Below are 18,894 nucleotides of genomic sequence, written 5' to 3' on the forward strand. Positions count from 1 at the left end.
CCACGCTTGATTCAGACTTCCCCGACCCGGCCGTCAGAGGAGGAGTGGGACACGACATGTACTTTCGGTCATGCCTGGGTGGTCTGGAAGGGGCTTCAGCTGAAGTTCATGTCTCACATCTGTGACAACAGCCCTTCCCATCATGCCATATAACTTTTCATGTTATACAAATACTTCCTGTATATAAGAGGAAGAATAAAATGTGTGAAAGGCTGGTTTGCTGACACGCTTGCAACCATCTCGAGTCTCGCGTGCAATTATTGAAACCCAACACCAACCCTCTTCTCAAGGAGGAGAATGCCATTTCAGACAAATGATTGCCCAGCCTTTTCTAAAAAACTTCCAGTGTCGGAGCACACACTGCTTCTGGAGGCAAGCCGTTCCACTGATTTTATTTATTTATTTAATTAATTAATTTATATACCGCCCTTCTCCCAAAGGATTCAGGGCGGTTTACAGCCAGGGTAAAAGCACAACTCAGAAAAGTTAAAAAAAACCATTTAAAAGCTACTTAAATTAAAGACTGAAGAAATATAAAACTATAATAAAACCCCAATAAAAACTTCATTAAGCCAGCCTTGCACGATGAAATAGAAAGGTCTTTAGCTCGCGGAGGAAGGTCCGGAGGTCAGGAAGTTGACGTATCCTCGGAGGCAGCTCATTCCAGAGGGCAGGAGCCCCCACAGAGAAGGCTCTCCCCCTGGGGGTCACCAGTCTACATTGTTTGACCGACGGCACCCTGAGGAGACCCTCCCTATGGGAGTGCATAGGTCGGTGGGAGGCTATTGGTAGCAGCAGGCGGTCTCGTAGATAACCTAGTCCTATGCCATGGAGCGCTTTAAAGGTGATAACCAACATCTTGAATTGCACCCGGAAGACCACCGGAAGCCAGTGCAGCTCGCGCAGGACAGGTGTTACATGGGAGCCTCAGGTTGTTCCCATTATTACCTGCGCAGCCGCATTCTGAACCAGTTGGAGCCTCCGGGTGCTCTTCAAGGGGAGCCCCATGATTAATTGTTCTCACTGTTAGGAAATTTCTCCTTAGTTTTAAGTTGCTTCTTTTCTTGGTTAATTTCCATCCACTGCTTCATTTGCCTTCTGGTGCTTTGGAAAATAGGTTGACCCCCTCTTTTTTGTGGCAACCGCTCAAGTGATAGACAAGTGCTATCATTTCATCCCTAGTTCTCCTTTTCATTCAACTAGACATACCCAAATCCTGCAACTGTTCCTTATATGTTTTATCCTCCAGCCCTTTAATAATCTTCTCTGTACCTTTTCCTCAACATCTTTTTTATAATATGGTGAGTGGATCAAGCATACAGGATTTCAAAAAAATCGCACTGAAAAATTAGACAAGTAATGCTATTCCAGATGTCAAGGAACGATTGCCAGAAATCTGGGATCTAGGTTTTGGAAAAGACAATATTTTCTACTGATAGTTTCAAAGGATGCAGCAGTATGTATTATTCTGGCAGAGATCTGGCCATATTTTATGGTAATATTTTGTACGTATTATAGTAATGTATGATTAGTAAACCAGAAACTATTAGTAAGTTATAAAATATAATGTAGATTCCCCCACCCTTTTTCCCCCCTCATTCTTTTCCTTCATTTGTATTTTTAGTTTGTTTGAGGTTTTCTCTTTTCTAATTTTTTTGGGAGGAAATTAGGCTTAAAGCTTTTGTTCATTGTATAATATTTTTAGGCAGGCAGACAGACTGAAAGATATTTAAAAACTCAGATATTTGCTTCATGCCAGTCCAATGATCTCATCAGCTTAATTACAAGAAATGCCGCTGAAACACTGCTCCTGGGTTTTAAAAAAAAACACCAAGCTTTTGCACATGAGAGACTAAAATTCTCACCTCACCCTGAAATATTTGTAACATCTTCCGTAACATCAAGCTGTTTAAGAATTTGAATTTTGAAAATTCAACTGCCAAGTGTTAATGCCCACATTTTATTCTGTTTCAAAAGCAAACTAATCCAGAGCTGCCTAAGTCAGGGGTCTCCAAGCTAGCTGAGGAATTCTGGGAGTTGAAGTCCACAAGTTGCCAAGGTTGGAGATCCAGTCTTAAAATTGCCAAGATTGGAGATCTGTAGCTTATGCAGAAAACCTAGGATCTAAAAAAAACACACCTCTTTAACAGATTGTTAGTCATAGAATAGAATAGAATAGAACAGAATAGAATAGAATTCTTTATTGGCCAAGTGTGATTGGACATACAAGAAATTTGTCTTTGTTGCATAAGCATATATAAAGATAAGATACACTCATCAAGAATCACAAGGCACAACATAAGTGACAGTCATACAACACAATCATATAATGCAATCATACTGTACTTTGGCTCTTGGCAACAGACCAGCATTTATCACAATTTGCAGCATCCCACAGTTATGCAATCATGATTTACAATGTTCTTGCCAATGTTTACTTTCGACTTTGGGGAAAAAAAGCACCCCATAGCAAACAAAGGGTTCGTTTAATGAGCACCATGTTCACTTAATGACTCGTGCGAAAAAGGTTGCAAAATTGGATCAGTCTCATGACAATCTGTTTGCAACCAGCACAACTTATGACTGTAATGGACAAGCTCTGTTACGGTTGTAAGTTGAGGACTGCCTCTATTTTCTAGACTAAAGTATGGATCAAGTTCATTGGCTCGGATTCATGTTATCAAATGCTTCTCTGCAGATATGTTCCCTGCTTATAAAAACCTAGCATGTCAAGGTTTATAATTTAACCTCATAGCTTTGCTTGCTTTCTACATGCAGGGGAATATCTTTCTAGAGAAAAAGATTTGCAGGAGGTCAAGCCAGGCATATATCCAAATCGAATGAAGACACAAAGAAGAGGGGACTCAAGCTATTCTCCAAAGGAGTCTCCAACCTCGGCAACTTTAAGACTTGTGGGCTTCAACTCTGGGAGTTGAAGTCCACAAGTCTTAAAGTTGCCGAGGTTGGAGACCCCCTGCTCCAAAGCACCAGAAGGCTGGACGAGAAGCAATGGATGGAAACTAATTAAGGAAAGAAGCAACCTAGAACTAAGGAGGAATTTCCCGACAGTTGAGAACAATTAATCTGTGGAACGACTTGCCTCCAGAAGTTGTGAATGCTCCAACACTGGTAGTCCCAACGATGCTTTTTCAGGAGGCAACTGGACTTTCCTGTGGTGTTTTTTTTTTATTAAACATTTTCAACATTAAAAAACAAAACACAATTTTTCACTCGTTACAGCATTTCCATATCGGTATCAATATCATCCATAACAGGGGTCTCCAACTTTGGTCACTTTAAGAGTTGTGGACTTCAACTCCTGGCTGAGGAACTCTGGGAGTTGAAGTCCACAAGTGTTAAAGGGACCAAGGTTGGAGACCCCTGATCCATAACATTCATATTTACATAGGTTCTATTTCTATGGTTCACTATCCTTTATTATACAGTTGTTTGAATTATAATGATATATACACACAAATACAATATAATCGTATTGTCATCAATATTATATAATTCTTATACAATAATTGTATAAGGGGCCTCTGGTGGCTCAACAGACTAATGCAGTCTATTATTAACACAGCTGCTTGCAATTACTGCAAGTTCAAGTCCCACCAGGCCCAAGGTTGACTCAGCCTTCCATCTTCCAAGGTAGCTAAAATGAGGACCCATTGTTGGGAGGCAATAAAAGTTGACTTTGTATATAATATACAAATGGATGAGACTATTGCTTAACACAATGTAAGCCGCCCTGAGTCTTCGGAGAAGGGCAGGATATAAATTCAATAATAATAATAATAATAATAATAATAATAATAATAATAATTTAACTCCTATTCTCTAGCCATGTATACCATCTCCTCCAAACTTGGTAGTACTCCGATTCTTCTCTCTTTTTCAATTCCATAGTCAACCTATCCATCTCTGCACACTCAAGTATCTTTCTTATTATCACTGCCTCTGAAGAAATATTAGTCTGTTTCCAATTTTGAGCAAAAACTATTCTGGTTGCAGTTAATATATGTAATATTATATACTGAATTTTTTTTAACCCATTTTCCCATCTAAAATGCCCAACAGAAATAGTTCTGGCTTAAGTTTGATCTTTTGTTCAGTAATTTCTTCAAACCGTTCCCTTATTTTATGCCAATACTTTCTGGCTTTGGGGCAGGTCCACCACATATGGTAGAAAGTTCCCTGTTTATAACTACATCTCCAGCATTCGGAGATAATGGGGAAATAGAATCCTGTCAGAGCTGAAGAAGCTTCTTGGATGAGAAGCGAAAAGCCTTCACAGAAAAAAACAAGGAAGTCCAGTTGCCTCCTGGAAAAAGCACCATGGGACAACCCATGGGAACCAATCTCTGGTGGTTCCAACACTGGTGGTTTTTAAGAAGAGATTGGGCAATCATTTGTTTGAAATGGTGTAAGGTTTCCTGCCTGAGCAGGGGGTTGGATCAGAAGACCTCCCTGTTGTGACCCAGGCCCAAGTAGGTAGTAGTAGACGACACAATCAGTTCAAAAACGAGCAGACTTTATTAGAACAGCTGAGAATTAACTCCTTGTCATCCAAACTAAATCAAAGCAAATTCTTCATAACACAATTCTTCAGCCTTATCACCAACCTTGGTCTTAATTAGGCAAACTGGCAAAGGCTTTTCTGGGCAAAAGTTCAAAAGCAGAAGACGCTGACAAGAAATAAATGCAGCAAGACAAGGCTATCAAAGTTGTTTTCCGACAAAGAGCCCAAACGCTGTTGCTGGTCTTTTAAGCCTCATGGGAGGGGCCAATCATCTCTTGGCCCAACTGCAGAGTCGTCCTCTTTGCTTGAGCTGCTCTTGCCTTCTGGCAACTCTTCTCTTGCGTGCATTAGGAACAGGCTCCTCCTGTTCCTCTGTCTCACTACTCTCAGCCTCTGGAGGCAGCGCATCACTCCCAGATGGCCCTGGCCCCACCTCTGCCTCCGACATAGAGCCCTCATCTGGGCCTTCCCCAGCCTCCAGGACTGGCCCATGTTCTTCCACAGCCTCATCGCTGTCCAACTTAGTTGCCAGCTCCGCAGGCTGCTGGCGGATCACAACACTCCCATGGTCTCTTCCAACTCTTGTTATTCTGTTATTAAAAACAATGAACAGCCAAAACTCTGAACTAGGATGACTTTTTTTTCTGGCACCCAGAATGCCTCTGAGCATGCGCAGAGCGCAGACATAACATGCAGAGGGGCCTTTCCTGAGAATCACAGAACAGGCGATCTCTCTCTTCCTCCTGGTTTAAGCCACAGCTGGAGGCATTTCCCTCCTGCTTGTTTGCCCAATTCCAGATGCGGCCAGTTTAAATGAATTTCTACTCTTTTAACATTTCTCTGAGACGATTTTATCGAAGGAAACACAAGTGGCAGGAGGAAAAGAAGAGAAAACGGGGCAGAGTGGGTGCTGCAGATCACAATTAACCTAATTAGTGAGGAAACAGCGGTTAATGAGTGGGTTGCAATAGGCACTTTAATTACTTGGAAATTCATACGTCTGGCACTTTCTCGGAGGCAGAGAGGCACAAGAGGCCTGGCGTCTAAAGACGAGACACCTGGATCAACTCGATTCCTTGGATTCTTGATCCAAGGGGTCCCCCTGCTCACCTCCTGGAGGATAATAGGCAACCCCCAAAATAATAGGCGGAAGAGAGCTGTGGTGTATACGGATTCGGGGCAGAATTCTCTTGCTATTTTTTGCTTTGTAAGTTTCTGGTGCTCATGAGCAGCCGGCCGATGTGGCAAACGTGTGGCCACCAAAGGACACATCAAACAGGGGAATTCCTCCAATCCCCCCAAACCAAGGAGAGATAAAAAGAGGCTTAATGCGCTGAGCAAAGTAGGAACTGGCCGGCAGCCATTGGCCTATGAAAACGCAGAAAGCTGCAGCTTTTAGTATAATCCCTGCTACAAATTCCATCATTTCTGGAAGACCAGAAATAGTCAGAATATTTCTCTTCTGCTTTGCAAACCAGGGTTTCCTTCCAATGCCGATTCCATGTTTTGGAGGAATGTAGAAACTGCTTTCTACCGTAACGGGCAATTGTGATCGAACGTTAAAAAAAAATAAAATCCAACGTGTTGTCCACTCAAACCTGATTCTCAGTGGACATATCCAAAGAGTTTCCTCTACTTCATCATAAAAGCGATTCACCTTTGTCATGTTCTGGGACGTACAAAAAATACAGGTAGTCTTTTGACTTAAAATGACAATTGTGCCCAAACTTTCTATTGTTAAGTGAGACAGTTGTTTTGCCCTGTTTTATGACCTCTCTTGTCACAGTTGTTAAGTGAACCACTGCAGCTTTTAAGTTGGTAACACGGTTGAGTGAACCTAGAACTAAGAACTAGAATTAGAACAACCTAGAACTAAGAACTAGAACTAAGAACAACCTAGAACTACGAACGAGAGCGAGAAGAACCTAGAACTAAGAACGAGAAGAACCTAGAACTAAGAATGAGAACTAAGAACAACTTAGAACTAAGAACGAGAAGAACCTAGAACTAAGAACGAGAACCAAGAACAACTTAGAACTAAGAACGAGAACTAAGGACAACTTAGAACTAAGAACTAGAATGAGAACAACCTAGAACTAAAAACGAGAACCTAGAACTAAGAATGAGAACTACCTAGAACTAAGAACTAGAACTAAGAACAACTTAGAACTAAGAACTAGAATGAGAACAACCTAGAACTAAGAACTAGAACAACCTAGAACTAAGAACGAGAACTAAGAACAACCTAGAACTAAGAACTAGAACAACCTAGAACTAAGAAGAAATTTCCTAACAGTGAGAATAATTAACCAGTGGAATGCTTTGCCTTCAGAAAGTTGTGTGTGCTTCATCTTTGGAGGCTTTTACAAAGAGACTGGACAACCATTTCTCTGAAATAATAGAATAGAATAGAATTTTTTTTTTATTGGCCAAGTGTGATTGGACACACAAGGAATTTGTCTTGGTGCATATGCTCTCAGTGTACATAAAAGAAAAGATACGTTCATCAAGGTACTATAGTATACATAATATAGGATTATCTATCTGCTTGAGCAGAGGGTTGGACTAGAAGACCTCCAAGGTCCCTCCTAACTCTATTGTTCTGTGTTCCATGATCTGAATCTGGCTTCCCCATTGACTTTGCTTATCGGAAGGGGATCACATGACACCCCCCCCCAAGACACTGCAATCGTCATAAATATGAGTCAGTTGCCAAGGCTCTGAATTTTGATCATCTGGCCATTGGGATGCTAAGTGTGAAAAAAGTCACTTTTTCAGTGTCGCTGTAACTTTGAATGGTCACTAAATGAATGGTTATATAAGTCAAGGACTCCAATGTAGTAATTCTCAATCTTTGCAATCAGAAGATATATGGATTTTAATTCTCAGGATTCTGGAGGCCGAGGTTCACAGACCTTTTATTCTTTCTTGATTTATTTATATCCTTTTCTTACTTTTTACAATGCATCCAATGCGCCTTCCTCCTCCTATTTTTCCCACAACAACGACCCTGTGAGGTGGGTAGACTGAAAGGGACTGGTTCAGTCAACCAGCTGGCTTTCATGACTAAGGCAGGACTAGAATTGATGGTCTTTTGATTTCTAGCCCTGCGTCTTAACCGGGTGTGGCAACAATGACTTGTAGACTTCAACTCCCAGAATCCGAACCAGTGTTGCTAGCTCCGGAATTCTGGGAATTGAAGTCCACAGGTTGTAAAGGGGCCAGAGTTGCTCATCCATACACTAGCCCAGTGATGGCTAACATTTTTGCCATCACGTTCCAGGAGTGGGGGTGGGTGGGTCGCACACACGTGCGCACACACCCGTAATTCTATGCGCCCTGCCCCCGCGCATGCACAAACAACCGCACCCCCACGCTCCCAGCCCGCGATGGCACGGTAGGCCCATTTTTTGCTCTCTCCAGCCTCCAGAGCCTTTCTAGGAGTCTGGGGAGGGAAAAAACGGCCTTCCCCAACCCCCTGGAGGCTGGAAACGGCCCATTTGCCAACATCTGGTGGAATAGGAAGGCCTGTTTTTTGCTCTCCACAGCCTCCAGAGCCTTTCTATGAGTCTGGGGAGGGCAAAAACAGCATTCCCCACCTCCCTGGAGGCCCTCCGGGAGGCTGGAAACAGCCCATTTGCCGACTTCCGGTCCCACCTGAGCTTGCACGCCCACCGATATGGTTACACGTGCCACCTTGGCACGCTTGCCATAGGTTCGCCATCTCGGGACTAGCCCAAACTGGCTATCATCTATAGTTGCTAGAGTTAAGAAATTGGTCTACTGAACAAGCGTGATTTTTTTTTAATTCTCCCATCTGAGTCCAAACCAGATCTGATCTCGCTTAGCTTCCAAATGCAGCCCAGGTTGGGAGACGTAGAGCATATGTGAGTGTATGTGGAGGCAGGGATAAAAATATCTTAATTACAGTGCCACCGGCAAGGGGAAAAAAAAAATCTCTGAGCCATCACTGACAACCTCTCTGTATATATACTATATATGTATATATATATATGTATATATATATATATATATATATATATATATATATATATATATATATATATATATATATATATATATATATATATATATATATATATATATATATATATATATAAAACCCAACGCTTGAGGATATGATGGCTTTTAAGCTACCCATTTGATGCAAGAACAAAAGAAACATAAACTGTCCTTCTTCAAGCAATATTGTCTGATAGGGCCGCCACTAAATAGGACCGTTTCCAATGTTTGTCTCTGGATCGGGCCCCGAACAAATCTTGGGGGGTATTCAACTGATATTCAAATGGAGCATGTTATGTATATAGGTAGTCCTCAACTTACAACCACAATGGAGCCCCAAATTTTTGTTGCTAACCTAGACCAGGGGTCTGCAAACTTGGCTCTTTTAAGACTTGTGGACTTCAACTCCCAGAGTCCCTCAGCCAGCAAAGCGGGTTGAGGAACTCTGGGAGTTGAAGTCCACAAGTCTTAAAAGAGCCAAGTTTGCAGACCCCTGACCTAGACAGTGCACCGTTTTACGACCTTTCTTGCCACAGTTGTTAAGTGAATCATGGCAGTTGTTATGTTAGCAACACGGTTGTTAAATGAATCTGGCTTCCTCACTCTCTTTGCTTGTCAGAAGGTCGCAAAAGGGGATTACATGACCCCGGGACACTGCAACCATATAAATCAGTGGTGCTACCGTTCGCTCGAACCGGTAGTTTTATCACTACTGGTTCAACGAATCAGTAGCTTTTTTTTTTTACCGTTCGCTCGAACCGGTAGCTTTTTATAACTACTGGTTCAACCGAATCAGTAGCTTTTTTTTTTTTTACCGGTTCGCTCGAACCGGTAGCTTTTTATAACTACTGGTTCAACCGAATCAGTAGCTGTTTCTTTTTTTTTACCGGTTCGCTCGAACCGGTAGTTTTTATCACTACTGGTTCACCCGAAATGGAGCGAACCAGTAGCATTTCACCCCTGATTTGAATAGCAATAGTAATAGCACTAAGGGTTATATACCGCTTTACAGTGCTTTAACAGCCCTCTTTAAGTGGTTTACAGAGTCAGCCTCTTGCCCCCAACAATCTGGGTCCTCATTTTACCAACCTCGGAAGGATGGAAGGCTGAGTCAACCTTGAGCCTGGTGAGATTTGAACTGCCCAAAATGCAGATGGTCACTAAATGAACTGTCGCAAGTTGAGGACTACCTGCAATGCCAGAGCTAGGTTCTTTGCGTTCTCTGCTCTGAGCAGATTAACGTTCAAAATCTCACTTTCCACCTTGCCTTCCTTACCTCTCTCAACCTACCTGGAGATCCTTCCTGCCACTTTCTTTCTAACCAAGGATGCCTCTTCCCTTAATCACAGATCAGACAGACGGGTCGCCTAACAGGATCGGGGCATTAGTCCGCATTAATCCCAGAGTGCCTCTCTCTCTCCCTTGATCAGATTAAAGAAGGTCCGAGCTAAAAGCTAGAGCAAAATAATCAGATTAAAGAAGGTCCGAGCTAAAAGCTAGAGCAAAATAATCAGATTAAAAAGATAAACCACTCTAGGTCAAATCGAGACTCGGAGCTGCTCTCAGGCTGGTGGGACTTCCCAAACCAGCAACGTCCTGTTTTATTTTGGTCCCTCTCTCTTTCTCTTTCTCTCCCTTGATCAGATTAAAGAAGGTCCGAGCTAAAAGCTAGAGCAAAATAATCAGATTAAAGAAGGTCCGAGCTAAAAGCTAGAGCAAAATAATCAGATTAAAGGTCACTAAATGAACTGTCGCAAGTTGAGGACTACCTGCAATGCCAGAGCTAGGTTCTTTGCGTTCTCTGCTCTTGAGCAGATTAACGTTCAAAATCTCAATTTCCACCGTGCCTTCCTTACCTCTCTCAACCTACCTGGAGATCCTTCCTGCCACTTTCTTTCTAACCAAGGATGCCTCTTCCCTTAATCACAGATCAGACAGACGGGTCGCCTAACAGGATCGGGGCATTAGTCCGCATTAATCCCAGAGTGCCTCTCTCTCTCCCTTGATCAGATTAAAGAAGGTCCGAGCTAAAAGCTAGAGCAAAATAATCAGATTAAAAAGATAAACCACTCTAGGTCAAATCGAGGCTCGGAGCTGCTCTCAGGCTGGTGGGACTTCCCAAACCAGCAACGTCCTGTTTTATTTTGGTCCCTCTCTCTTTCTCTTTCTCTCTCTCTCTCTCTCTCTCTCTCTCTCCCTTTCTTTTTTAAAGCTTAGAGATCTATTAGAAGCAAGAATCCCAGGAAACAAACAACGGGATTAGAGGATTAGAATCCTTCTTTTGGAAATCGGGAGACACAATCGAGCTGCTCAGGAAATCCAATCGGCACAATGAAGGACGGTGCCTAAGGACAGGTAAACTGGAGGAGAGGTTTCCTTTATGGCAGAGGTCCACAGCCCCCGGTCCGTGGACCCGGTACTGGTCCGTGGCCTGTTAGGAACTGGGCTGCACAATTGAGCGAAGTGTCATCTGCACACACACGTGATCGAGGTAATACAAGAAACTACCTCCCCGCCCCTAACCTACACGCTCCGTGGGAAAATCCTTTTCCATAAATCCAGTCCCCGATTTAAAAAATCGGTTGGGGGCTGCTGCTTTATCAATAGTCCCTGATTTATGACAGCCTGTCCATTACCATCGTAAGTCGTGATGGTCTTGAAATAGGCCGCCCCACACGACCAACCCAATTCTACAGCCTTTTTGCGATGGTCACTAAGCAACCGCCACGGTTATAAAGCGACTGCCGGCATTGTTAAGCAAACGCCGTGGTCGTTGAACAAAACCGACGGTTCGCAACGGGCCGTTTTTTGTGGAAAACCGGGTGCAAATGCCGTTTTCGGCAAAACATCGTAAAAGGAAGTCATGTGACTGCAAGACGTCGCACACGGCTGGAAATGGGGGCTGGTTGAAGAGCAGCCAACATGAGATGAGGTGACTGCGGGGGCAGCTGTTGGAATTTCGGAACTGGGCTGCAAGTCTTCCTGGAGAGGATCGTTGTAACTTCAAATGTCCGCTAAGCAACCGGTTGTAAAATGAGAACTACTTGTGCTTTAAATATCAAGCTTGGAATCAACACACATTTATTTTCGATCAACATACAACAACTTATTTTCAACACACAACAACTTATTTTCAACACACAACAACTTATTTTCAACACACAACAACTTATTTTCCAAAGCACCTGAAGGCAAGACAAGAAGCAATGGATGGAAACTAATCAAGGAGAGAAGCAATCTGGAATTAAGGAGAAACTTCCCAACAGTGAGAAAAATTAACCAGTGGAACGGAATTTGTCTTCCGAAATTGTGGATGCTTCATTGCTGGGGAATTCTAGGAGTTGAAGTTCCACACACCTTAAAGTTGCCAGGGTTGAGCAGTACTGATTTAAGGACTTGGGGATCGGAAACATGGATCGGAAACCTGTGCGTTTCCTCTTCCTCCAGAATATTAAAATTGGTTGGGGAAATTAAGTAACAGTCTTCCAGTATACTTACGGGACCGTCTGCTGCCACCGATTGCCTCTCACCGACCCGTGCGCTCTCACAGAGAGGGACTCCTCAGGGTGCCGTTGGCCAGGCAGTGCCGACTGGCGACGCCCAGGGGAAGGGCCTTTTCTGTGGGGGCTCCCATCCTCTGGAACGAACTTCCCCCAGGACTTCGCCAACTTCCTGACCTTCGAACCTTCCACCGCGAGCTTAAGATACATCTATTTATTTGCGCAGGACTGGACTAGAATTTTTTAAATTTTGAATTTGGTTTTTAATGGAGTTTTATTATTTGTATTTCTATTTTAAATATTCGGCCTTATTTAATAAGTTTTTTAACTGTGGTTTTATTCTGTATTTATATGTATGTTTTATCTGGCTGTAAACTGCCCTGAGTCCCTAGGGAGATAGGGCGGTATAAAAATGCGAAAAATAAATAAATAAATTTGAGGGGCTGCCACAAAGAGAAGGGGGGTCAATTTCTTTTCCAAAGCACCAGAAGGCAAGGCAAGAAACAATGGATGGAAGCTAATCCAGGAGAGAAGACAACTTGGAATTGAGGAGAAACTTCCCAACAGTGAGGAAATTTAACCAGTGGAACAGCTGGCCACCAGAAGTTGTGGCTGCTCCATCAGTGGAGGTTTTTAAGAAGAGACTGGACAGTCACAGGTGTGAAATGGTATAGGGTCTCCTGCTTGAGCACGGGGTTGGACTAGAAGACCTCCAAGGTCCCTTCTAGCTCTACTCTTGATTGATTGATTCAGCAACTTGGGGAGTGGAGCATTAGGAATCTATTACTCTGGTTGGGGACCACTTTTTAATATGAAGGAAGGAGGGACCCAAACCTCTTTGGAAAAAGACCTCTTACCCTGCTTCTGTTCATCCCATCGATTTCCACATTCAGACTGAGGGAAACCACAAACAAAGGAGACGCTATTCTGCAGAACAAACAGGCTGAGCAAACAAGCCAAGCCAGGCATGGGGAAAGGCAAAAGCACAGGTAGTCCTCAACTTACGGCCACAACTGAGCCCAAAATTTACGTTGCTAAGCGAGACAGTTAAGTGAGTTTTGCCCCATTTGATGACCTTTTCTTGCCACAGTGGTTAAGGGAATCGCTGCAGTTGTTAAGTTAGTAACACGGTTGTTAAGTGAATCTGGCCGTCATGAACCCCATCGGAGCTTGAATCTGCGGAGGAGCTGGAGCCCACGGAGATCGAGGGGGTGGCTTCATTGGCTTTGGAGGAATGTGGGGAGGAGCAGGCCGAGGCAGCCGGCTTCTTACCAGGGAGGAATGGGGGCAGGATTACCTACGGAGGCAAGCAGTGGAAATGAGGAAGCAGTGGAAATGAGGAGCAACGGAGCTCAGGCGATGAGCAAGGACTGCCCCCTCCTGATCCCCGAGCATGGAAAGTGCAGCGAAGGTGGGAATGTCAGGGTTCCAAGTAACACCCCCAACGAAAGAAGTCTCGTCCTCCCTCCTCTCCTCAGCCAGGCCCCTCCTGTCTCCACCCGGGCCTGTTATCAGACTCCGAGTCTGATAATGAAGATGAACGGCCTGTCATGCCTCCAGCCCCCGGCCCTGGCCCCATGCCCGGAGAGGATTCCAGGAATGAACAAACAAACCCAATAAACCTCACTCCTACAGCGTGTGAGCAGGAAGCCAGCCACGTGCTGGAATTACTGACAGCAGATCCAGCTGAAGAGAATTCAAAGTGGGAGGATCCTCGCTTCCGGAGATCTGAGAGGCGACGCCAGCAGAAGGAAGGGAGGGGCAGGCCTGGATAAATGCTGAGTCATGGAGCCACACCCCACAGCCTATATAAAGGACCTGCTTTTGGCATTCCAACCTTGAGTCAAGCAAAGTCTCATCTAGTTTGCTGCTATCGGACTCTATCGCTGAAGTCACAACTTGGACTCCTGCCTGCCCTGATAAACCTCGAAGGAATTTGACAAGCTGCAGAGGCTTCGTTGCCACGTTTGATACGGACTTCCTAGACCCGGTCGTTGGAGGGGGAGGGGGACATGACACCGAGGCTAGAAGTTCCTCAAAGTTCTATTTTATTAGAGATGTCCTATTGGCACATCCGGGAAAACCCGAATCCAAAAGCTTCCAGGTTTTCCCCACACAAAGTAAGTCCCTTCCCTTGCACCCATATGTCCATCACGTGGTCCAATCAATGCACCGTCTCAACCGGAGATGCCTCCCAATCACACCCCTCCAGGTGCAGGGCAAGATGTCCTTGACTCTCCGAGAAAAGAATCTTATTATGGCTAGATATCTCCCCAACTCCATACAATCCCCCCCCTCCCAGTTTCCCACAGCACCAAATGTGGCAGCCCTGAAGATCCAAAGAAGATGGCTTCCAGGGCTGACAGGAAACAGCGCAGTCCGACCCGACGACTCAAGGAGGAGAGCGTGCCGCTCCTCTTCACAAGGCACACCTGGGGACTGAGACTTAAGGAGATGGTGTGAGGAGGGGCATTTGTTGGGAACAAACGATGAATTTGTAGTGTTTTGTGTGTGCCGTTGAAGACGTCTGGAGTTTGCAGGACTGCTTGCTTTGTGAACTCAGAGCCTTGTTCCTTACTTCATGGACCCATTGTTTGTTCTTTTGCTTTGCTGGACTGCACGCAGCCAGAGGCTGCAGTGTGTGTGCATGTGTTTGTTGCGTGTGCGCTTTGCTCTGGGACTTGCCAAAAACATGGGAGCATTTGGGGAATTTTGGAGCATTAAAGGGGAGTTTGAATGCTCATCTTGGGGGTGAAATGCACCCGGTTCTGACTGGATCTAGCAATCTGTTAGCGCCCATGGTCGGTGGTTCGGCAATCTGGTAGCGATGGTGGAACAAAGCTCCGCCCACTCGCCCGGGTGTCATTACTCCTGGTTTTAACTGGGAAGTAATGTTTGTTTTTAAAGGTGGCTCAGAGGCTAAGACGCTGAGCTGGTCAATCGAAAGGTTATTTTATTATTTATTTTATTATTTAAACTTATATACCGCCCTATCTCCCAAAGGACTCAGGGCGGTTTACAGGCATATAAAAAACGTCAATATACAAATTAAAATAATCATTAAAAGACTTATTCTAATGCCAATAGTTAATAACACCAATTGTTAAAAATAAAAATATAAATATTAAAATCGATTTAAAACCCCTCTAAATTTAAAAAATCTAAGCCAGTCCTGCGCAGATGAATAAATGAGTCTTGAGCTCGCGACGGAAGGTCCGAAGATCTGGAAGTTGACGGAGTCCTGGGGGGAGTTCGTTCCAGAGGGTGGGAGCCCCCACAGAGAAGGCCCTTCCCCTGGGCGTCGCCAGACGACACTGCCTAGCTGACGGCACCCTGAGGAGTCCCTCCCTGTGAGAGCGCACGGGTCGGTGAGAGGTATCCGGTCGCAGTAGGCGGTCCCGTAAATAACCCGGCCCGGTTGGCAGTTCAGCGGTTCAAATCCCTAGTGCCGCGTAATGGGGTGAGCTCCCGTTACTTGTCCCAGCTTCTGCCAACCTAGTAGTTCGAAAGCACGTAAAAAATGCAAGTAGAAAAATAGGGACCACCTTTGGTGGGAAGATAACAGCGTTCCGTGCGCCTCTGGCATTGAGTCATGCCGGCCACATGACCACGGAGACGTCTTCGGACAGCGCTGGCTCTTTGGCTTTGAAACAGAGATGAGCACCGCCCCTCAGAGTCGGGAACGAGTAGCACATATGTGCGAGGGGAACCTTTACCTTTTTAATGTGTTTTTTACCTTCTGTGCATGCACAGAAAGTTTTGCGCATGCACAGGTTTTTATTTTTCACCCCTGGCTCATCTGGCTGTGTGGCCTTCGTGCCTTGTCCTGGGGTCATCGCACTGGCTTCCCCGTTTAACTTTGCTTCTCAGGAAGTCAGGACACTGCACCCATCAAAAATACAAGTCAGTTGCGACATAGGGATGGTGCAATGATTAAAACACACTTATTCATCTGCGCAGGACTGGATTAGATTTTAAATTTACTGGTTTTAAATGGGTTTTATTATTTATATAGTTTTTAATAATTCGGCTATGTAGAATAAGTTTTTTAATTGTTATTTTAGTCTGTATTTATATGTACTTTTTACTTTAGTCTGTATTTATATGTACTTTTTACTTGCCTGTGAACCGCCCTGAGTCCCTAGGGAGATAGGGCGGTATATAAATGTGAAAAATAAATAAAATAAATAAATAAATAAATAAATAAATAAATAAATTGTAAGCATGAATAGGAGTTATGTCATTTTTTTTCAGTGCCACTGTTAACATTGAACGGTCACTAAATGAACTATTGTAAGTAGAGAACTACTTGTAACGAGGGGCGCTAAATGCACCAAGGAGAGAAGGAAAATTACACCAGCTATTTGGATGCCAAGGTGGGTACTGTCAAGTTGGGTGACATCTCTGGAAATCCGCTACGCAGTGCAGGGGATGACAAAAGGTTTCTTGGAAACACTGAGAACTAGAAACTTGGGACTGGCCTTCCTCTAAAAAACAGGTTCCGAAAATTCCACAGAAAAGCCTCTGCCAATGCAGAACACTTCGGTCTGCAAAAATGGAACCCCGGGACAAAAATCGTAGCTGTTATCTCTTCTGCGTTTCAAAAATTAAATTTTGCGTATTTATTTATTTAATTTCCAAGTATTAAATATTGCGTATTTATTTCACAGAGGAGGAAAGGAGAAGTCATCTGAATTTTCACAATATTATTTGTAAGGGAACATGATCTTACAGGAGTGGGGCCTGAAATTCTGGATTAAGCCTCTAAATCAGAGTATATAAATTAATGGACACACCATTTGCTGGTAAATACTAAAATAGGTGTATTTTTATTAGTGAGACGCAGGCCAAGCTGACGCAAATATTTAAGGCTTGTGAATTAGCAATCTGCATATCATTTTTATGGCAGATGTCAAAGCACCCTTGGCAACTAAATTATCCTTACTCCACAATACACTTTGGAAAAGCTGTGGGTGAAGAAACCTGAGCCAGATTTTAAAATAATTCCTGACATATGAGCTCAAAGCACGTGTACAGTGAACAACAAGCAAAGCAAAACAAAACACCACACCAGGAAGGGGGTGTGTGGTTTGGGGTTTTTCCTGCTTTTTAGCATCATTTTCTTACTTGCAACAAAGAGGTGAGAGCGCATGTCCATTTTGATTTTTCGATTCCTCCCTCCACAAAGAACAAAATAAATAAATAAATATTTTGTTTTTTTGGGGGGGGGGTGTCCCAAATATCTAGTGAGTGATATGGGAGCTTGCTTTTTTCAACCTTTGCTTTACACCCAAACCAGTGGTGAGTCGCTACCGGTTCACACCAGGATCAGGCGAACTGGTAGCGGCAGCAGGCTCTGCCCTCCTGCTCAGAGGCAGGCTCCGCCCACCTGCTGCGTGCGCGCACAAGCAAACCGGTAGCAACGGGATTTGGAACCCGCCCCTGACCCAAACCAAACTATAGCCTTGGTGTGATATAACCTGGTTTTAGGAAGTTTAAAGGTATTGTAAATGGAAAGCAAGTTGCTAGTCCTTATGTTGTTACAGGAATGTAGAAACTAAGGCAGAAATCCAAAGGTGGGTTTTTTCTTTGTATTCATTCCTCAAGGTAGGTTTAGGAGCCAGACAGACTAATTCTTCCATATTTGTAAGAGTGTTCTTATCGTATCTATGATGAGAACAGATTAACTAAGATCCAATTTAGCTAAAAAAAATGGAAGGAATCAGTAGAACGGATGCTACCATGAGTTTCTAGAAAGGCCGTTATAAATGGAAGAAATAAACCCCACATACCATCAAGAAAACTAGAGAAAGGATCCAGATCAAACCTGACAACATTAAAAAGGTTTGAAATTCCAGAATTTTCTAGACAGCTGGGTAGAGAATTCTGGAAGTCTATACTTTTTCAAGTTGCCAAGGTTGAAAACCGTTGACCTTGGCACAGCCGAGGTTTTGAAAGAAAGGTACGTTTCGCTTCTCATCCAAGAATCTTCTTCAGCTCGGGGAAGCTTCTTTGATAGGAAGCGAAACGTCTTCCAAGAAAAACCAGAAAGTCCAGTTGCCTCTTGAAAAAAAAGCGCCTGTTCTGTCCCCCACCTCAGTCCAGGAGGCATGTGAACTGACTCAATTGGCCAGCAATTTAGTCCACGGCAACTATCAGCTCTGGCAGTAAACCAGCGTTCGTCTGCCAAGGTTTTCTTATCTCCTTGATGCCGGCACCGGAGCAACCAGGAAGTCAGGAGCAAACAGCAATTCAGGCCAAATGCTCAGTCAGATAGTTCAGCTCAAGTGTTCTCCAGTCAGTCAGTTGATTTGTTCGTCACGAAGTAGTATAGCAGCCCCTCCTGCTTTTATACCCTGTGGAGTGTGGCTCCATGAGTCAGCACTTTCTAGGCCTGCCCCACCCCTGCTTCTGTTGTTCCCGCCTCTCTTGTCTACGAAACCTGGGATCTCACCAGGGCTGATTGTCCACAGCTGGGTCTGGAAGCGTTTCCTGGGCGGGGGGAGATACAGGAGACAGCGGTATCTCCCCCCACCCAGGAAACCTCTTCCACCTGGTCTGCCTCTGGTTCCTGGAGCTGAGGAACCCCCGCCCAGGAAACCTCTTCCACCTGGCCTGCCTCTGGTTCCTGGAGCTGAGCCAGAGAGGCCAGCCCTGCAGAAGGGAGCCCTGACGGCCCTTCCCCCTCACTCTCTGAGTCACTTTCTGGCAGGGGGCCAGGCCCGGGGCGGGGCGGGGGGCTGGAGCCACAACAGCATCTTTGGGACAACCATGACCTGGATGACTGAGAATCTCCATAGACAAAGATATGGGTGCTTTCACAAAATGGCAACTATGGTGGTACCACCA

General features: G+C 44.3%; 1 protein-coding gene across 1 annotated transcript in view; it reads right to left on the reverse strand.

Moving 5' to 3' along the window:
* Positions 1–18,894, reverse strand: part of EEF1AKMT4 (EEF1A lysine methyltransferase 4) — a 64,020-nt gene that overhangs the window by 36,689 nt on the left and 8,437 nt on the right. The window lies entirely within an intron of this gene.

Source organism: Ahaetulla prasina, chromosome 6 (assembly GCF_028640845.1).
Source record: "Ahaetulla prasina isolate Xishuangbanna chromosome 6, ASM2864084v1, whole genome shotgun sequence".
NCBI lineage: Eukaryota > Metazoa > Chordata > Lepidosauria > Squamata > Colubridae > Ahaetulla > Ahaetulla prasina.